Source organism: Narcine bancroftii, unplaced genomic scaffold (assembly GCF_036971445.1).
Source record: "Narcine bancroftii isolate sNarBan1 unplaced genomic scaffold, sNarBan1.hap1 Scaffold_164, whole genome shotgun sequence".
Taxonomy (NCBI): Eukaryota; Metazoa; Chordata; class Chondrichthyes; order Torpediniformes; family Narcinidae; genus Narcine; species Narcine bancroftii.
In genome coordinates, this window is record NW_027211899.1 from 1222922 (window position 1) to 1244245 (window position 21324).

A 21324-nucleotide genomic window follows, 5' to 3' on the forward strand; every position below is an offset into this window, starting at 1 on the left:
CAACAGAGGGGAACCAAAGGTGCACGGGGAAGAGATTGGAAAAATTGGGAAACCATGGAGGACAGTGCAGGACGGAGGGAACCCAAAGGGAGCAGGTGGAACAGATTGGATAAAGTGGGGAACTGTGGGGAACATTGTAGAACTGAGGGGAACCAAAGAGAGCACGGCGAACAGATTGGAAAAAGTGTGGAACAGTGGGGAACACTGCAGGACAGAGGGGAACCAAAGGGAACAGGAGGTACAGGTTGTAAAAAGTGGGGAACCGTTAGCGAACACTGCAGAACAGTGGGGAACCAAAGGGAGCAGGGGGAACAGATTGCAAAAGGTGGGGAACAGTGGGGAATATTGCAGAAAAGAGGGGAACCAAATGGAGCATGGGAACAGATTGGAAAAATTGGGGAACCGTGTGGAAAAATGCAGAACAGTGGGAAACCAAAGGGAGCAGGGAGAACGGATTGGAAAATGCGGGGAACCGTGGAGAGCACTGCAGTACAGAGGGGAACTAAAGGGAGCAGGGGGAACGGATTGGAAAAGTGGGGAACTGTGGGGGAAAATGCAGGACAGAGGGGAACCAAAGGGAGCAGGGGGAATGGATTGGAATTAGTGGGTAACCGTGGGGAACACTGCAGGACAGAGGGGAACCAAAGGGAGCAGGGGGAACGGTTTGGAAAAAGTGGGTAACCGTGGGGAACAAAGCAGAACACTGCAGAACCAAAAGAGCAGGGGGAACAGCTCGGAAAAGTGGGGAACCTTTGGGAACACTGCAGAATAAAGGAGAACCAAACGGAGCAGGGGGAACAGATTGGAAAAAGTGGGGAATCGTGGGGAGTTCTGCAGAACAGTGGGGAACCAAAAGGAGCAGGGTGAATGGATTGGAAAAAGTGGGGAACACTGGAGAACATTGGAGGACAGAGGGGAAACAAAGGGAGCAGGGCGAACTGATTGGAAAAAGTGGGGAAACTTGGGGAACACTGCAGGACAGAGGGGAAACACAGGGAGCAGGGTGAACAGATTCGAAAAAGTGTGCACCTTGGGGAACACTGCAGAATAGAGGGGAACTAAACGGAGCATGGGGAACAGATTGGAAAAAGTGCAGAACCATGGCGAACACTGCAAAACAGTGGGGAACCAAAGGGAGCAGCGGGAACGGATTGGAAAAAGTGGGGAACCGTGGGAAACACTGCAGAACAGAGGGGAACGAAATGGAGCACGGCGAGCTTATCGGAAAGAAGTTGAGAAGTGGGGAACACTGCAGGACAGAGGGGAACCAAAGGGAGCAGGGGGGAACGGATTGGATAAAGTGGGGAACTGTGAAGAACAATGCAGACAGAGAGGAACCAAAGCGATCACGGCGAACAAATTCGAAAATAGTGGAAAAGTGGGGAATACTGCAGAACAGTGGGGAACCAAAGGGATCGGGGGAAACAGATTGGAAAAAGTGGGGAACAGTGTGGAAAAATGCAGAAGAGTGAGGAAACAAAGGGAGCAGGGGGTATACATTGGAAAAATTGGGGAACCATGGGGAACACTGAAGAACAGAGGGGAACCAAGGGAGCAGGGGGAGCAGATTGGAAAAAGTGGGGAACGGTGTGGAAAACTGCAGAAGAGTGGAGAAACAACGGGAGCAGGGTGAACGTATTGGAAAAAGTGGGGAACTGTTTGGAACACTGCAGAACAGAGGGGAACCAAAGGAGCACGGGGAAGAGATTGGAAAAATTTGGAAACAATGGAGGACAGTGCAGGTCGGAGGGGAACCAAAGGAGCATGGGAACAGATTGGAAAAAATGTGGAGAACCATGGGGAACACTGCAGAAAAGAGAGGACCCAAAGTGAGCAGAGGGAAGAACTCGGAAAAGTGGGGAACCTTGGGGAACTAAAGGGAGCGGGGGAAACAGATTGGAAAAAGTGGGGAACAGTGTGGAAAACGCAGAAGAGTGAGGAAACAAAGGGAGCAGGGGGAACAGATTTGAAAATGTGGGGAACTGTGTGGAACACTGCAGAACACTGCAGAACCAAAGGGAGCAGGGGGAACAGCACGGAAAAGTGGGGAACCTTGGGGAACACTGCAGAATAAAGGAGAACCAAACGGAGCAGGGGGAACAGATTGGAAAAAGTGGGGAATCGTGGGGAGTTCTGCAGAACAGTGGGGAACCAAAAGGAGCAGGGGGAATGGATTGGAAAAAATGGGGAACCGTGGAGAACACTACAGAACAGTGGGGAACCAAAGGGAGCAGGGGGAACAGATTGCAAAAGGTGGGGAACAGTGGGGAATATTGCAGAAAAGAGGGGAACCAAATGGAGCATGGGAACAGATTGGAAAAATTGGGGAACCGTGTGGAAAAATGCAGAACAGTGGGAAACCAAAGGGAGCAGGGAGAACGGATTGGAAAATGCGGGGAACCGTGGAGAGCACTGCAGTACAGAGGGGAACTAAAGGGAGCAGGGGGAACGGATTGGAAAAGTGGGGAACTGTGGGGGAAAATGCAGGACAGAGGGGAACCAAAGGGAGCAGGGGGAATGGATTGGAATTAGTGGGTAACCGTGGGGAACACTGCAGGACAGAGGGGAACCAAAGGGAGCAGGGGGAACGGTTTGGAAAAAGTGGGTAACCGTGGGGAACAAAGCAGAACACTGCAGAACCAAAAGAGCAGGAGGAACAGCTCGGAAAAGTGGGGAACCTTTGGGAACACTGCAGAATAAAGGAGAACCAAACGGAGCAGGGGGAACAGATTGGAAAAAGTGGGGAATCGTGGGGAGTTCTGCAGAACAGTGGGGAACCAAAAGGAGCAGGGGGAATGGATTGGAAAAAGTGGGGAACACTGGAGAACATTGGAGGACAGAGGGGAAACAAAGGGAGCAGGGCGAACTGATTGGAAAAAGTGGGGAAACGTGGGGAACACTGCAGGACAGAGGGGAAACACAGGGAGCAGGGTGAACAGATTCGAAAAAGTGTGCACCTTGGGGAACACTGCAGAATAGAGGGGAACTAAACGGAGCATGGGGAACAGATTGGAAAAAGTGCAGAACCATGGCGAACACTGCAAAACAGTGGGGAACCAAAGGGAGCAGCGGGAACGGATTGGAAAAAGTGGGGAACCGTGGGAAACACTGCAGAACAGAGGGGAACGAAATGGAGCACGGCGAGCTTATCGGAAAGAAGTTGAGAAGTGGGGAACACTGCAGGACAGAGGGGAACCAAAGGGAGCAGGGGGGAACGGATTGGATAAAGTGGGGAACTGTGAAGAACAATGCAGACAGAGAGGAACCAAAGCGATCACGGCGAACAAATTCGAAAATAGTGGAAAAGTGGGGAATACTGCAGAACAGTGGGGAACCAAAGGGATCGGGGGAAACAGATTGGAAAAAGTGGGGAACAGTGTGGAAAAATGCAGAAGAGTGAGGAAACAAAGGGAGCAGGGGGTATACATTGGAAAAATTGGGGAACCATGGGGAACACTGAAGAACAGAGGGGAACCAAGGGAGCAGGGGGAGCAGATTGGAAAAAGTGGGGAACGGTGTGGAAAACTGCAGAAGAGTGGAGAAACAACGGGAGCAGGGTGAACGTATTGGAAAAAGTGGGGAACTGTTTGGAACACTGCAGAACAGAGGGGAACCAAAGGAGCACGGGGAAGAGATTGGAAAAATTTGGAAACAATGGAGGACAGTGCAGGTCGGAGGGGAACCAAAGGAGCATGGGAACAGATTGGAAAAAATGTGGAAAACCATGGGGAACACTGCAGAAAAGAGAGGACCCAAAGTGAGCAGAGGGAAGAACTCGGAAAAGTGGGGAACCTTGGGGAACCAAAGGGAGCGGGGGAAACAGATTGGAAAAAGTGGGGAACAGTGTGGAAAACGCAGAAGAGTGAGGAAACAAAGGGAGCAGGGGGAACAGATTTGAAAATGTGGGGAACTGTGTGGAACACTGCAGAACACTGCAGAACCAAAGGGAGCAGGGGGAACAGCACGGAAAAGTGGGGAACCTTGGGGAACACTGCAGAATAAAGGAGAACCAAACGGAGCAGGGGGAACAGATTGGAAAAAGTGGGGAATCGTGGGGAGTTCTGCAGAACAGTGGGGAACCAAAAGGAGCAGGGGGAATGGATTGGAAAAAATGGGGAACTGTGGAGAACATTGGAGGACAGAGGGGAAACAAAGGGAGCAGGGTGAACAGATTCGAAAAAGTGTACACCTTGGGGAACACTGCAGAATAGAGGGGAACTAAACGGAGCATGGGGAACAGATTGGAAAAAGTGAAGAACCATGGCGAACACTGCAAAACAGTGGGGAACCAAAGGGAGCAGCGGGAACGGATTGGAAAAAGTGGGGAACTGTGTGGCAAAATGCAGAACAGTGGGGAACCAAAGGGAGCAGGAGGAACAGATTGGAAAAAGTCGGGAACCGTGGAGAACACTGCAGAACAGAGGGGAACCAAAGGGAGCAGGGGTAACGGATTGGAAAATGTGGGGAACTGTATAGAATACTGCAGAATAGAGGGGAAACCAAAGGGAGCAGGGGGAACAGATTGGAAAAAGTGGAAACTGTGGGGAAAACTGCAGAACAGAGGGGAGCCCAAGGAGAAGGGCGAACAGATTGGAAAATGTGGGGAACGGTGTGGAAAAATGCAGAACAGTGGGGAACCAAATGGAGCGGGGGAAACAGATTGGAAAAATTGGGGAACAGTGTGGAACACTGCAGAACAGAAGGGAATTAAAGGAAGCAGGGGGAACGGATTGGAAAAAGTGGGGAACCGTTCAGAACACTGCACAACAGAGGGGAACCAAAGGTGCACGGGGAAGAGATTGGAAAAATTGGGAAACCATGGAGGACAGTGCAGGACGGAGGGGAACCAAAGGGAGCAGGGGGAACAGATTGGATAAAGTGGGGAACTGTGGGGAACATTGTAGAACTGAGGGGAACCAAAGAGAGCACGGCGAACAGATTGGAAAAAGTGTGGAACAGTGGGGAACACTGCAGGACAGAGGGGAACCAAAGGGAACAGGAGGTACAGGTTGTAAAAAGTGGGGAACTGTTAGCGAACACTGCAGAACAGTGGGGAACCAAAGGGAGCAGGGGGAACAGATTGCAAAAGGTGGGGAACAGTGGGGAATATTGCAGAAAAGAGGGGAACCAAATGGAGCATGGGAACAGATTGGAAAAATTGGGGAACCGTGTGGAAAAATGCAGAACAGTGGGAAACCAAAGGGAGCAGGGAGAACGGATTGGAAAATGCGGGGAACCGTGGAGAGCACTGCAGTACAGAGGGGAACTAAAGGGAGCAGGGGGAACGGATTGGAAAAGTGGGGAACTGTGGGGGAAAATGCAGGACAGAGGGGAACCAAAGGGAGCAGGGGGAATGGATTGGAATTAGTGGGTAACCGTGGGGAACACTGCAGGACAGAGGGGAACCAAAGGAAGCAGAGGGAACGGTTTGGAAAAAGTGGGTAACCGTGGGGAACACAGCAGAACACTGCAGAACCAAAAGGAGCAGGGGGAACAGCTCGGAAAAGTGGGGAACCTTGGGGAACACTGCAGAATAAAGGAGAACCAAACGGAGCAGGGGGAACAGATTGGAAAAAGTGGGGAATCGTGGGGAGTTCTGCAGAACAGTGGGGAACCAAAAGGAGCAGGGGGAATGGATTGGAAAAAGTGGGGAACACTGGAGAACATTGGAGGACAGAGGGGAAACAAAGGGAGCAGGGCGAACTGATTGGAAAAAGTGGGGAAACGTGGGGAACACTGCAGGACAGAGGGGAAACACAGGGAGCAGGGTGAACAGATTCGAAAAAGTGTGCACCTTGGGGAACACTGCAGAATAGAGGGGAACTAAACGGAGCATGGGGAACAGATTGGAAAAAGTGCAGAACCATGGCGAACACTGCAAAACAGTGGGGAACCAAAGGGAGCAGCGGGAACGGATTGGAAAAAGTGGGGAACCGTGGGAAACACTGCAGAACAGAGGGGAACGAAATGGAGCACGGCGAGCTTATCGGAAAGAAGTTGAGAAGTGGGGAACACTGCAGGACAGAGGGGAACCAAAGGGAGCAGGGGGGAACGGATTGGATAAAGTGGGGAACTGTGAAGAACAATGCAGACAGAGAGGAACCAAAGCGATCACGGCGAACAAATTCGAAAATAGTGGAAAAGTGGGGAATACTGCAGAACAGTGGGGAACCAAAGGGATCGGGGGAAACAGATTGGAAAAAGTGGGGAACAGTGTGGAAAAATGCAGAAGAGTGAGGAAACAAAGGGAGCAGGGGGTATACATTGGAAAAATTGGGGAACCATGGGGAACACTGAAGAACAGAGGGGAACCAAGGGAGCAGGGGGAGCAGATTGGAAAAAGTGGGGAACGGTGTGGAAAAATGCAGAAGAGTGGAGAAACAACGGGACCAGGGTGAACGTATTGGAAAAAGTGGGGAACTGTTTGGAACACTGCAGAACAGAGGGGAGCCCAAGGAGCACGGGGAAGAGATTGGAAAAATTTGGAAACAATGGAGGACAGTGCAGGTCGGAGGGGAACCAAAGGAGCATGGGAACAGATTGGAAAAAATGTGGAGAACCATGGGGAACACTGCAGAAAAGAGAGGACCCAAAGTGAGCAGAGGGAAGAACTCGGAAAAGTGGGGAACCTTGGGGAACCAAAGGGAGCGGGGGAAACAGATTGGAAAAAGTGGGGAACAGTGTGGAAAACGCAGAAGAGTGAGGAAACAAAGGGAGCAGGGGGAACAGATTTGAAAATGTGGGGAACTGTGTGGAACACTGCAGAACATAGGGGAACTAAAGGGAACATGGAGAATAGATTGGAAAAAGTGCGGAACCGTGGTGAACACTGCAAAACAGTGGGAAACGAAAGGGAGCAGTGGGAACGGATTGGAAAAAGTTGGGAACCGTGGGAAACACTGCAGAACAGAGGGGAACGAAAGGGAGCAGGACGAACATATCGGAAAAAAGTTGAGAAGTGGGGAACACTGCAGAACAGTGGGGAATCAAAGGGAGCAGGGGGATCAGATTGGAAAAAGTGGCGAACAGTGTGGAAAAATGCAGAAGAGTGAGGAAACAACGGGAGCAGGGTGAACGTATTGGAAAAAGTGGGGAACTGTTTGGAACACTGCAGAACAGAGGGGAACCAAAGGAGCATGGTGAAGAGATTGGAAATATTGGGAAACAATGGAGGACAGTGCAGGTCGGAGGGGAACCAAAGGAGCATGGGAAAAGATTGTAAAAAATGTGGAGAACCATGGGGAACACTGCAGAACAGAGAGGACCCAAAGTGAGCAGAGGGAAGAACTCGGAAAAGTGGGGAACCGTGGGGAACCAAAGGGAGCGGAGGAAACAGATTGGAAAAAGTGTGGAACAGTGTGGAAAACGCAGAAGAGTGAGGAAACAAAGGGAGCAGGGGGAACAGATTGGAAAATGTGGGGAACTGTGTGGAACACTGCAGAACATAGAGGAACTAAAGGGAACATGGAGAATAGATTGGAAAAAGTGCGGAACCGTGGCGAACACTGCAAAACAGTGGGAAACGAAAGGAAGCAGTGGGAACGGATTGGAAAAAGTTGGGAACCGTGGGAAACACTGCAGAACAGAGGGGAACGAAAGGGAGCAGGACGACCATATCGGAAAAAAGTTGAGAAGTGGGGAACACTGCAGAACAGTGGGGAATCAAAGGGAACAGGGGGATCAGATTGGAAAAAGTGGCGAACAGTGTGGAAAAATGCAGAAGAGTGAGGAAACAAAGGGAGCAGGGGGAACAGATTGGAAAAAGTGGGGAACTGTGTGGAAAAATGCAGAATAGTGGGGAACCAAAGGGAGCAGGAGGAACAGATTGGAAAAAGTCGGGAACCGTGGAGAACCCTGCAGAACAGAGGGGAACCAAAGGGAGCAGGGGTAACGGATTGGAAAATGTGGGGAACTGTATAGAAAACTGCAGAATAGATGGGAACCAACGGGAGCAGGGGGAACAGATTGGAAAAAGTGGAAACTGTGGGGAAAACTGCAGAACAGAGGGGAGCCCAAGGAGAACGGGGAACAGATTGGAAAAAGTGGGGAACGGTGTGTAAAATGCAGAAGAGTGGAGAAACAACGGGAGCAGGGTGAACGGATTGGAAAAAGTGGGGAACAGTGTGGAACACTGCAGAACAGAGGGGAATCAAAGGAAGCAGGGGGAACGGATTGGAAAAAGTGGGGAACCGTTCGGAACACTGAACAACAGAGGGGAACCAAAGGAGCACGGGGAAGAGATTGGAAAAATTGGGAAACCATGGAGGACAGTGCAGGACGGAGGGGAACCAAAGGGAGCAGGGGGAACAGATTGGAAAAAGTGGGGAACTGTGGGGAACACTGTAGAACAGAGAGGAAGCAAAGAGAGCACGGCGAACAGATTGGAAAAAGTGTGGAACCGTGGGGAACACTGCAGGACAGAGGGGAACCAAAGGGAACAGGAGGTACAGGTTGGAAAAAGTGGGGAACCGTTGGCGAACACTGCAGAATAGTGGGGAACAAAAGGGAGCAGGGGGAACAGATTGCAAAAAGTGGGGAACAGTGTGGAACATTGCAGAAAAGAGGGGAAGCAAATGGAGCATGGGAACAGATTGGAAAAATCGGGGAACCATGTGGAAAAATGCAGAACAGTGGGAAACCAAAGGGAGCAGGGAGAACGGATTGGAAAATGTGGGGAACCGTGGGGAACACTGCAGAACAGAGGGGAACGAAATGGAGCACGGAGAGCATATCGGAAAGAAGTTGAGAAGTGTGGAACACTGTAGAACAGAGAGGAACCAAAGAGAGCACGGCGAACAGATTGGAAAAAGTGTGGAACCGTGGGGAACACTGCAGAACAGTGGGGAACCAAAGGGAGCAGCGGGAACGGATTGGAAAAAGTGGGGAACCGTGGGAAACACTGCAGAACAGAGGGGAACGAAATGGAGCACGGCGAGCATATCGGAAAGAAGTTGAGAAGTGGGGAACACTGTAGAACAGAGAGGAACCAAAGAGAGCACGGCGAACAGATTGGAAAAAGTGTGGAACCGTGGGGAACACTGCAGAACAGTGGGGAACAAAAGGGAGCAGGGGGAACAGATTGCAAAAAGTGGGGAACAGTGTGGAATATTGCAGAAAAGAGGGGAAGCAAATGGAGCATGGGAACAGATTGGAAAAATCGGGGAACCATGTGGAAAAATGCAGAACAGTGGGAAACCAAAGGGAGCAGGGAGAACGGATTGGAAAATGTGGGGAACCGTGGGGAACACTGCAGGACAGAGGGGAACCATAGGGAACAGGAGGTACAGGTTGTAAAAAGTGGGGAACCGTTAGCGTACACTGCAGAACAGTGGGGAACCAAAGGGAGCAGGTGGAACAGATTGCAAAAGGTGGGGAACAGTGGGGAATATTGCAGAAAAGAGGGGAACCAAATGGAGTATGGGAACAGATTGGAAAAATTGGGTAACCGTGTGGAAAAATGCAGAACAGTGGGAAACAAAAGGGAGCAGGGAGAACGGATTGGAAAAAGTGGGGAACCGTTCGGATCACTGCACAACAGAGGGGAACCAAAGGAGCACGGGGAAGAGATTGGAAAAATTGGGAAAGCATGGAGGACAGTGCAGGACGGAGGGGAACCAAAGGGAGCAGGGGGAACAGATTGGATAAAGTGGGGAACTGTGGGGAACATTGTAGAACTGAGGGGAACGAAAGAGAGCACGACGAACAGATTGGAAAAAGTGTGGAACCATGGGGAACACTGCAGGACAGAGGGGAACCAAAGGGAACAGGAGGTACAGGTTGTAAAAAGTGGGGAACCGTTAGCGAACACTGCAGAACAGTGGGGAACCAAAGGGAGCAGGGGGAACAGATTGCAAAAGTGGGGAACAGTGGGGAATATTGCAGAAAAGAGGGGAACCAAATGGAGCATGGGAACAGATTGGAAAAATTGGGGAAACGTGTGGAAAAATGCAGAACAGTGGGAAACCAAAGGGAGCAGGGAGAACGGATTGGAAAATGCGGGGAACCGTGGAGAGCACTGCAGGACAGAGGGGAACCAAAGGGAGCAGGGGGAATGGATTGGAATAAGTGGGTAACCGTGGGGAACACTGCAGGACAGAGGGGAACCAAAGGGAGCAGGGGGAACGGTTTGGAAAAAGTGGGTAACCGTGGGGAACACTGCAGAACACTGCAGAACCAAAGGGAGCAGGGGGAACAGGTTGGAAAAGTGGGGAACCTTGTTGAACACTGCAGAATAAAGAAGAACCAAACGGAGCAGGGGGAACAGATTGGAAAAAGTGGGGAATCGTGGGGAGTTCTGCAGAACAGTGGGGAACCAAAAGGAGCAGGGGGAATGGATTGGAAAAAGAGGGGAACCGTGGGGAACATTGGAGGACAGAGGGGAAACAAAGGGAGCAGGGCGAACTGATTGGAAAAAGTGGGGAATCGTGGGGAACACTGCAGGACAGAGGGGAAACAAACGGAGCAGGGTGAACAGATTCGAAAAAGTGTGCACCTTAGGGAACAATGCAGAATAGAGGGGAACTAAACGGAGCATGGGGAACTGATTGGAAAAAGTGCAGAACCATGGCGAACACTGCAAAACAGTGGGGAACCAAAGGGAGCAGCGGGAACGGATTGGAAAAAGTGGGGAACCGTGGGAAACACTGCAGAACAGAGGGGAACGAAATGGAGCACGGCGAGCATATCGGAAAGAAGTTGAGAAGTGGGGAACACTGCAGGACAGAGGGGAACCAAAGGGAGCAGGGGGGAACGGATTGGATAAAGTGGGGAACTGTGAAGAACAATGCAGACAGAGAGGAACCAAAGCGATCACGGCGAACAAATTCGAAAATAGTGGAAAAGTGGGGAATACTGCAGAACAGTGGGGAACCAAAGGGATCGGGGGAAACAGATTGGAAAAAGTGGGGAACAGTGTGGAAAAATGTAGAAGAGTGAGGAAACAAAGGGAGCAGGGGGTATACATTGGAAAAATTGGGGAATCATGGGGAACACTGCAGGACAGAGGGGAAACAAGGGAGCAGGTGGAACGGATTGGAAAAAATGGGGAATCATGAAGGACAATGCAGGACAGAGGGGAAAGAAAGGGCACAGGGGGAACGGATTGGAAAAAGTGGGGAACTGTGGGGAACACTGCAGAACAGAGGGGAACCAATGGGAGCAGAGCGAACAGATTGGAAAAAAGTGGGAACTGTGGGGAAAACTGCAGAACAGAGGGGAACCAAAGGGATCAGGGGGGACGGATTGGAAGAAGGGGGGAACCGTGTAGAACACTGCAGGAAAGAGGGGAACCAAAGGGAGCTGGGGGAACGGATTGGAAAAAGTGGGGAAACATGGGGAACACTGCAGAACAGAGGGGAACCAAAAGATCAGGGAAAAGGGATTGGAAAAACTGGGAAACAATGGAGGACAGTGCAGGTCGGAGGGGAACCAAAAGGAGCATGGGAACAGATTGGAAAAAATGTGGAGAACCATGGGGAACACTGCAGAACAGAGAGGACCCAAAGTGAGCAGAGGGAAGAACTCGGAAAAGTGGGGAACCGTGGGGAACCAAAGGGAGCGGGGGAAACAGATTGGAAAAAGTGGGGAACAGTGTGGAACACTTCAGAACATAGGGGAACTAAAGGGAATATGGAGAATAGATTGGAAAAAGTGCGGAACCGTGGCGAACACTGCAAAACAGTGGGGAAAGAAAGGGAGCAGTGGGAATGGATTGGAAAAAGTTGGGAACCGTGGGAAACACTGCAGAACAGAGGGGAACGAAAGGGAGCAGGACGAACATATCGGAAAAAAGTTGAGAAGTGGCGAACACTGCAGAACAGTGGGGAACCAAAGGGAGCAGGGGGAACAGATTGCAAAAAGTGGGGAACAGTGGGGAATATTGCAGAAAAGAGGGGAAGCAAATGGAGCATGGGAACAGATTGGAAAAATCGGGGAACCGTGTGGAAAAATGCAGAACAGTGGGAAACCAAAGGGAGCAGGGAGAACGGATTGGAATATGTGGGGAACCGTGGGGAGCACTGCAGTACAGAGGGGAACTAAAGGGAGCAAGGGGAACGGATTGGAAAAGTGGGGAAATATGGGGGAAAATGCAGGACAGAGGGGAACCAAAGGGAGCAGGGGGAATGGATTGGAAAAAGTGGGTAACCGTGGGGAACACTGCAGGACAGAGGGGAACCAAAGGGAGCAGGGGGAACGGTTTGGAAAAAAAGGGTAACCGTGGGGAACACTGCAGAACACTGCGGAACCAAAGGGAGCAGGGGGAACAGCTCGGAAAAGTGGGGAACCGTGGGGAACATGCAGAATAAAGGAGAACCAAATGGAGCAGGTGGAACAGATTGGAAAAAGTGGGGAATCGTGGGGAGTTCTGCAGAACAGTGGGGAACCAAAAGGAGCAGGGGGAATGGATTGGAAAAAGTGGGGAACCGTGGAGAACATTGCAGGACAGAGGGGAAACAAAGGGAGCAGGGCGAACTGATTGGAAAAAGTGGGGAAACGTGGGGAACACTGCAGGACAGAGGGGAAACAAAGGGAGCAGGGTGAACAGATTCGAAAAAGTGTGCAACCTTGGGGAACACTGCAGAATAGAGGGGAACTAAACGGAGCAAAGGGAACAGATTGGAAAAAGTGCAGAACCATGGTGAACACTGCAAAACAGTGGGGAACCAAAGGGAGCGGGGGAAACAGATTGGAAAAAGTGGGGAACAGTGTGGAAAAATGCAGAAGAGTGAGGAAACAAAGGGAGCAGGGGGTACAGGTAGGAAAAAGTGGGGAATCGCGAAGGACAATGCAGGACAGAGGGGAAAGAAAGGGCACAGGGGGAACGGATTGGAAAAAGTGGGGAACTGTGGGGAACACTGCAGAACAGAGGGGAAACAATGGGAGCAGGGCGAACAGATTGGAAAAAGTGGGGAACGGTGTGGAAAACTGCAGAAGAGTGGAGAAACAACGGGAGCAGGGGGAACAGCTCGGAAAAGTGGGGAACCGTGGGGAACACTGCAGAATAAAGGAGAACCAAACGGAGCAGGGGGAACAGATTGGAAAAAGTGGGGAATCGTGGGGAGTTCTGCACAACATTGGGGAACCAAAAGGAGCAGGGGGAATGGATTGGAAAAAGTGGGTACCCGTGGAGAACACTGCAGGGCAGAGGGGAACCAAAGGGAGCAGGGGGAACAGATTGGAAAAAGTGGGGAATCGTGGAGAGTTCTGCAGAACAGTGGGGAACCAAAGGGAGCAGGGGGAATGGATTGGAAAAAGTGGGTAACCGTGGAGAACACTGCAGGGCAGAGGGGAAACAAAGGGAGCAGGGGGAACGGTTTGGAAAAAGTGGGTAACCGTGGGGAACACTGCAGAACACTGCGGAACCAAAGGGAGCAGGGGGAACGGTTTGGAAAAAGTGGGTAACCGTGGGGAACACTGCAGAACACTGCGGAACCAAAGGGAGCAGGGGGAACAGCTCGGAAAAGTGGGGAACCGTGGGGAACACTGCAGAATAAAGGTGAACCAAACGGAGCAGGGGGAACAGATTGGAAAAAGTGGGGAATCGTGGAGAGTTCTGCAGAACAGTGGGGAACCAAAAGGAGCAGGGGGAATGGATTGGAAAAAGTGGGGAAACGTGGGGAACACTGCAGGACAGAGGGGAAACAAAGGGAGCAGGGTGAACAGATTCGAAAAAGTGTGCAACCTTGGGGAACACTGCAGAATAGAGGGGAACTAAACGGAGCAAAGGGAACAGATTGGAAAAAGTGCAGAACCATGGCGAACACTGCACAACAGTGGGGAACCAAAGGGTGCAGCGGGAACGGATTGGAAAAAGTGGGGAACCGTGGGAAACACTGCAGAACAGAGGGGAACGAAATGGAGCACGGCGAGCATCTCGGAAAGAAGTTGAGAAGTGGGGAACACTGCAGGACAGAGGGGAACCAAAGGGAGCAGGGGGAACAGATTGGATAAAGTGGGGAACTGTGAAGAACACTGCAGAAAGAGAGGAACCAAAGCGATCACGGCGAACAAATTTGAAAATAGTGGAAAAGTGGGGAATACTGCAGAACAGTGGGGAACCAAAGGGAGCGGGGGTATACATCGGAAAAATTGCGGAACCGTGGGGAACACTGCAGAACAGAGGGGAACCAATGGAGCAGGTGGAACGGATTGGAAAAAGTGGGGAATTGCGAAGGACAATACAGGACAGAGGGGAAAGAAAGGGCACAGGGGGAACGGATTGGAAAAAGTGGGGAACTGTGTGGAACACTGCAGAACCGAGGGGAAACAATGGGAGCAGGGCGAACAGATTGGAAAAAGTGGGGAACGGTGTGGAAAAATGCAGAAGAGTGGAGAAACAACGGGAGCAGGGTGAACGGATTGGAAAAAGTGGGGAAGTGTTTGGAACACTGCAGAACAGAGCGGAAACAAAGGAAGCAGGGGGAACGGATTGGAAAAAGTGGGGAATCGTTAGGAACACAGCACTACAGAGGGTAACCAAAGGAGCACGGGTAAGAGATTGGAAAAATTGGGAAACAATGGAGGACAGTGCAGGACGGAGGGGAACCAAAGGGAGAAGGGGGAACAGATTGGAAAACGTGGGGAACAGTGGGGAACACTGTAGAAAAGAGGGGAACGAAAGAGAGCACGGCGAACAGATTGGAAAAAGTGTGGAGCCGTGGGGAACACTGCAGGACAGAGGGGAACCAAAGGGAGCAGGGAGAACAGATTGGAAAAGTGGGGAAATATGGGGCAAAATGCAGGACAGAGGGGAACCAAAGGGAGCAGGGGGAATGGATTGGAAAAAGTGGGTACCCGTGGAGAACACTGCAGGGCAGAGGGGAACCAAAGGGAGCAGGGGGAACGGTTTGGAAAAAGTGGGTAACCGTGGGGAACACTGCAGAACACTGCGGAACCAAAGGGAGCAGGGGGAACAGCTCGGAAAAGTGGGGAACCGTGGGGAACACTGCAGAATAAAGGAGAACCAAACGAAGCAGGGTGAACAGATTGGAAAAAGTGGGGAATCGTGGGGAGTTCTGCAGAACATTGGGGAACCAAAAGGAGCAGGGGGAATGGATTGGAATAAGTGGGTACCTGTGGAGAACACTGCAGGGCAGAGGGGAACCAAAGGGAGCAGGGGGAACAGATTGGAAAAAGTGGGGAATCGTGGAGAGTTCTGCAGAACAGTGGGGAACCAAAGGGAGCAGGGGGAATGGATTGGAAAAAGTGGGTAACCGTGGAGAACACTGCAGGGCAGAGGGGAACCAAAGGGAGCAGGGGGAACGGTTTGGAAAAAGTGGGTAACCGTGGGGAACACTGCAGAACACTGCGGACCAAAGGGAGCAGGGGGAACGGTTTGGAAAAAGTGGGTAACCGTGGGGAACACTGCAGAACACTGCGGAACCAAAGGGAGCAGGGGGAACAGCTCGGAAAAGTGGGGAACCGTGGGGAACACTGCAGAATAAAGGTGAAACAAACGGAGCAGGGGGAACAGATTGGAAAAAGTGGGGAATCGTGGAGAGTTCTGCAGAACAGTGGGGAACCAAAAGGAGCAGGGGGAATGGATTGGAAAAAGTGGGGAAACGTGGGGAACACTGCAGGACAGAGGGGAAACAAAGGGAGCAGGGTGAACAGATTCAAAAAAGTGTGCAACCTTGGGGAACACTGCAGAATAGAGGGGAACTAAACGGAGCAAAGGGAACAGATTGGAAAAAGTGCAGAACCATGGCGAACACTGCAAAACAGTGGGGAACCAAAGGGAGCAGCGGGAACGGATTGAAAAAAGTGGGGAACCGTGGGAAACACTGCAGAACAGAGGGGAACGAAATGGAGCACGGCGAGCATATCGGAAAGAATTTGAGAAGTGGGGAACACTGCAGGACAGAGGGGAACCAAAGGGAGCAGGGGGAACGGATTGGAAAAAGTGGGGAATTGCGAAGGACAATGCAGGACAGAGGGGAAAGAAAGGGCACAGGGGGAACGGATTGGAAAAAGTGGGGAACTGTGTGGAACACTGCAGAACCGAGGGGAAACAATGGGAGCAGGGCGAACAGATTGGAAAAAGTGGGGAACGGTGTGGAAAAATGCAGAAGAGTGGAGAAACAACGGGAGCAGGGTGAACGGATTGGAAAAAGTGGGGAAGTGTTTGGAACACTGCAGAACAGAGCGGAAACAAAGGAAGCAGGGGGAACGGATTGGAAAAAGTGGGGAACCGTTAGGAACACAGCACTACAGAGGGGAACCAAAGGAGCACGGGGAAGAGATTGGAAAAATTGGGAAACAATGGAGGACAGTGCAGGACGGAGGGGAACCAAAGGGAGCAGGGGGAACAGATTGGAAAAAGTGGGGAACTGTGGGGAACACTGTTGAACAGAGGGGAACCAAAGAGAGCACGGCGAACAGATTGGAAAAAGTGTGGAGGCGTGGGGAACACTGCAGGACAGAGGGGAACCAAAGGGAGCAGGGAAAACAGATTGGAAAAATTGGGGAATCCTGGGAAACACTGCAGAAAAGAGGGGAACCAAAGGGAGCAGGGGGAACAGATTGGAAAAAATGTGGAGAACAGTGGGGAAACTGCAGAACAGAGGGGAACCAAAGGGAGCAGGGGAAAAAGATTGGAAAAAGTGGGGAACAGTGTGGAAAATGCAGAAGAGTGAGGAAACAAAGGGAGCAGGGGGTATACATTGGAAAAAGTGGGGAACTGTGGGGAACACTGTAGAACGGAGGGGAACCAAAGAGAGCACGGCGAACAGATTGTAAAAAGTGTGGAGCCATGGCGAACACTGCAGGACAGAGGGGAACCAAAGGGAGCAGGGAGAACAGATTGGAAAAAGTTGGGAATCTTGGGGAACACTGCAGAAAAGAGGGGAACCAAAGGGATCAGGGGGAACAGATTGGAAAAATTTGGAGAACCGTGGGGAAACTGCAGAACAGAGGGGAACCAAAGGCGCAGGGTTAACAGATTGGAAAAAATTGGGGAACTGTCTGGAACACAGCAGAACAGAGGGGAAAAAAAGGGAGCATGGGAACAAATTGGAAAAAATGTGGAGAACCATGGAGAACACTGCAGAACAGAGAGGACCCAAAGGGAGCAGAGGGAAGAACTCGGAAAAGTGGGGAACCGTGGGGAACACTGCAGAATAGAGGGGAACCAAGAGAGCAGGGGGAACGGATTGGAAAAAGTGGGGAACTGTGAAGAACACTGCAGACAGAGAGGAACCAAAGCGAGCACGGCGAACAAATTGGAAAATAGTGGAGAAGTGGGGAACACTGCAGAACAGTGGGGAACCAAAGGGAGCGGGGGAAACAGATTGGAAAAAGTGGGGAAGTGTGGAAAATGCAGAAGAGTGAGGAAACAAAGGGAGCAGGGGGAACAGATTGGAAAAAGTGGGGAACGGTGTGGAAAATGCAGAAGAGTGAGGAAAAAAAAGGGAGCAGGGGGAACAGATTGGAAAAAAAGTGGGGAACCGTGGAGAACACTGCAGAACAGAGGGGGAAAAAAGGGAGAAGGGGAACAGATTGGAAAAAATGTGAAGAACCGTGGGGAACACTGCAGAACAGAGGGGAACCAAAGGAGCAAGGGCAACTGATTAGAAAAAGAGGGGAACCATGGGGAACACTGCAGAACAGAGGGGAACCGAATGGAGTACGGGGTACAGATTGGAAAAATTTGGGGATTATGTGGAAATGTACAGAACAGTGGGGAACCAAAGGGAGCAGGGGGAACGGAGTGGAAAAAATGGGGAACCGTGGGGAACACTGCAGAACAGAGGGGAACCAAACGGAGCAGGGGGAACGGATTGGATAAAGTGGGGAACTGTAAAGAACACTGCAGACAGAGGAACCAAAGCGATCATGGCGAACAAATTGGAAAATAGAGAAGTGGGGAATAGTGCAGAACAGTGGGGAACCAAAGGGAGCGGGGAAAACAGAGTGGAAAAAGTGGGGAACAGTGTGGAAAAATGCAGAAGAGTGAGGAAACAAAGGGAGCACGGCGAACAGATTGGAAAAAATGTGGAACCGTGGGGAACACTGCAGGACAGAGGGGAACCAAAGGGAACAGGAGGTACAGGTTGGAAAAAGTGGGGAACCGTTGGCGAACACTGCAGAACAGTGGAGAACCAAAGGGAGCAGGGGGAACAGATTGCAAAAAGTGGTGAACAGTGGGGAATATTGCAGAAAAGAGGGGAAGCAAATGGAGCATGGGAACAGATTGGAAAAATCAGGGAACCGTGTGGAAAAATGCAGAACAGTGGGAAACAAAGGGAGCAGGGAGAACGGATTGGAAAATGTGGGGAACCGTGGGGAGCACTGCAGTACAGAGGGGAACTAAAGGGAGCAGGGGGAAAGGATTGGAAAAAGTGGGTAACCGTGGGAAACACTGCAGGACAGAGGGGAAACAACGGGAGCAGGGTGTACGGATTGGAAAAAGTGGGGAAGTGTTTGGAACACTGCAGAACAGAGCGGAAACAAAGGAAGCAGGGGGAACGGATTGGAAAAAGTGGGGAATCGTTAGGAACACAGCACTACAGAGGGTAACCAAAGGAGCACGGGTAAGAGATTGGAAAAATTGGGAAACAATGGAGGACAGTGCAGGACGGAGGGGAACCAAAGGGAGAAGGGGGAACAGATTGGAAAACGTGGGGAACAGTGGGGAACACTGTAGAAAAGAGGGGAACGAAAGAGAGCACGGCGAACAGATTGGAAAAAGTGTGGAGCCGTGGGGAACACTGCAGGACAGAGGGGAACCAAAGGGAGCAGGGAGAACAGATTGGAAAAGTGGGGAAATATGGGGCAAAATGCAGGACAGAGGGGAACCAAAGGGAGCAGGGGGAATGGATTGGAAAAAGTGGGTACCCGTGGAGAACACTGCAGGGCAGAGGGGAACCAAAGGGAGCAGGGGGAACGGTTTGGAAAAAGTGGGTAACCGTGGGGAACACTGCAGAACACTGCGGAACCAAAGGGAGCAGGGGGAACAGCTCGGAAAAGTGGGGAACCGTGGGGAACACTGCAGAATAAAGGAGAACCAAACGAAGCAGGGTGAACAGATTGGAAAAAGTGGGGAATCGTGGGGAGTTCTGCAGAACATTGGGGAACCAAAAGGAGCAGGGGGAATGGATTGGAATAAGTGGGTACCCGTGGAGAACACTGCAGGGCAGAGGGGAACCAAAGGGAGCAGGGGGAACAGTTTGGAAAAAGTGGGGAATCGTGGAGAGTTCTGCAGAACAGTGGGGAACCAAAGGGAGCAGGGGGAATGGATTGGAAAAAGTGGGTAACCGTGGAGAACACTGCAGGGCAGAGGGGAACCAAAGGGAGCAGGGGGAACGGTTTGGAAAAAGTGGGTAACCGTGGGGAACACTGCAGAACACTGCGGAACCAAAGGGAGCAGGGGGAACGGTTTGGAAAAAGTGGGTAACCGTGGGGAACACTGCAGAACACTGCGGAACCAAAGGGAGCAGGGGGAACAGCTCGGAAAAGTGGGGAACCGTGGGGAACACTGCAGAATAAAGGTGAAACAAACGGAGCAGGGGGAACAGATTGGAAAAAGTGGGGAATCGTGGAGAGTTCTGCAGAACAGTGGGGAACCAAAAGGAGCAGGGGGAATGGATTGGAAAAAGTGGGGAAACGTGGGGAACACTGCAGGACAGAGGGGAAACAAAGGGAGCAGGGTGAACAGATTCGAAAAAGTGTGCAACCTTGGGGAACACTGCAGAATAGAGGGGAACTAAACGGAGCAAAGGGAACAGATTGGAAAAAGTGCAGAACCATGGCGAACACTGCAAAACAGTGGGGAACCAAAGGGAGCAGCGGGAACGGATTGGAAAAAGTGGGGAACCGTGGGAAACACTGCAGAACAGAGGGGAACGAAATGGAGCACGGCGAGCATATCAGAAAGAATTTGAGAAGTGGGGAACACTGCAGGACAGAGGGGAACCAAAGGGAGCAGGGGGAACGGATTGGAAAAAGTGGGGAATTGCGAAGGACAATGCAGGACAGAGGGGAAAGAAAGGGCACAGGGGGAACGGATTGGAAAAAGTGGGGAACTGTGTGGAACACTGCAGAACCGAGGGGAAACAATGGGAGCAGGGCGAACAGATTGGAAAAAGTGGGGAACGGTGTGGAAAAATGCAGAAGAGTGGAGAAACAACGGGAGCAGGGTGAACGGATTGGAAAAAGTGGGGAAGTGTGTGGAACACTGCAGAACAGAGCGGAAACAAAGGAAGCAGGGGGAACGGATTGGAAAAAGTGGGGAACCGTTAGGAACACAGCACTACAGAGGGGAACCAAAGGAGCACGGGGAAGAGATTGGAAAAATTGGGAAACAATGGAGGACAGTGCAGGACGGAGGGGAACCAAAGGGAGCAGGGGGAACAGATTGGAAAAAGTGGGGAATCGTGGGGAGTTCTGCAGAACAGTGGGGAACCAAAAGGAGTAGGGGGAATGGATTGGAAAAAGTGGGGAACCGTGGAGAACATTGCAGGACAGAGGGGAAACAAAGGGAGCAGGGGGAACGGATTGGATAAAGTGGGGAACTGTGAAGAACACTGCAGACAGAGAGGAACCAAAGCGATCATGGCGAACAAATTGGAAAATAGTGGAGAAGTGGGGAATACTGCAGAACAGTGGGGAACCAAAGGGAGCGGGGAAAACAGAGTGGAAAAAGTGGGGAACAGAGTGGAAAAATGAAGAAGAGTGAGGAAACAAAGGGAGCAGGGGGTATACATTGGAAAAATTGGGGAACCATGGGGAACACTGCAGAACAGAGGGGAACCAAGGGAGCAGGTGGAACGGATTGGAAAAAGTGGGGAACTGTGTGGAAAAATGCAGAAGAGTGGGGAACAAAGGGAGCAGGGAGAACGGATTGGAAAAAGTCGGGGACCGTGGAGAACACTGCAGAACAGAAGGGAAACAAAGGGAGCAGGGGTAACGGATTGGAAAATGTGGGGAACTGTATAGAAAACTGCAGAATAGAAGGGAACCAATGGGAGCAGGGGGAAAGGATTGGATAAAGTGGGGAACTGTGAAGAACACTGCAGAAAGAGAGGAACCAAAGCGATCACGGCGAACAAATTCGAAAATAGTGGAAAAGTGGGGAATACTGCAGAACGATGGGGAACCAAAGAGAGCGGGGGAAACAGATTGGAAAAAGTGGGGAACCGTGGAGAACATTGCAGGACAGAGGGGAAACAAAGGGAGCAGGGGGAACGGATTGGATAAAGTGGGGAACTGTGAAGAAGACTGCAGACAGAGAGGAAACAAAGCGATCATGGCGAACAAATTGGAAAATAGTGGAGAATTGGGGAATACTGCAGAACGGTGGGGAACCAAAGAGAGCGGGGGAAACAG